Here is a 212-nt window from a genome sequence, read left to right on the forward strand (position 1 = left end):
CTGCCTTCTCAGGACTTTCTGGTGCAGGTGCTGACAAGGGCTCTTGTACATTAGGTGCCGTGAAGAATGATTCGGGTGTCAAAGGCGCCATGGTGGTGAAGTCCGGTGTTACAGGTGCCGTCGAATGCTCATTCACGGGACACGGCGTCGCTGATGCTGTCAAGGGCTCCTTTGTGGTCTCCTCAGCAGATGTGAGAGTGGCAGGTTCGGCG

The sequence above is a fragment of the Plasmopara halstedii genome (genome assembly GCF_900000015.1).
Source record: "Plasmopara halstedii genome assembly, contig: Scaffold_525, whole genome shotgun sequence".
Lineage (NCBI taxonomy): Eukaryota > Oomycota > Peronosporomycetes > Peronosporales > Peronosporaceae > Plasmopara > Plasmopara halstedii.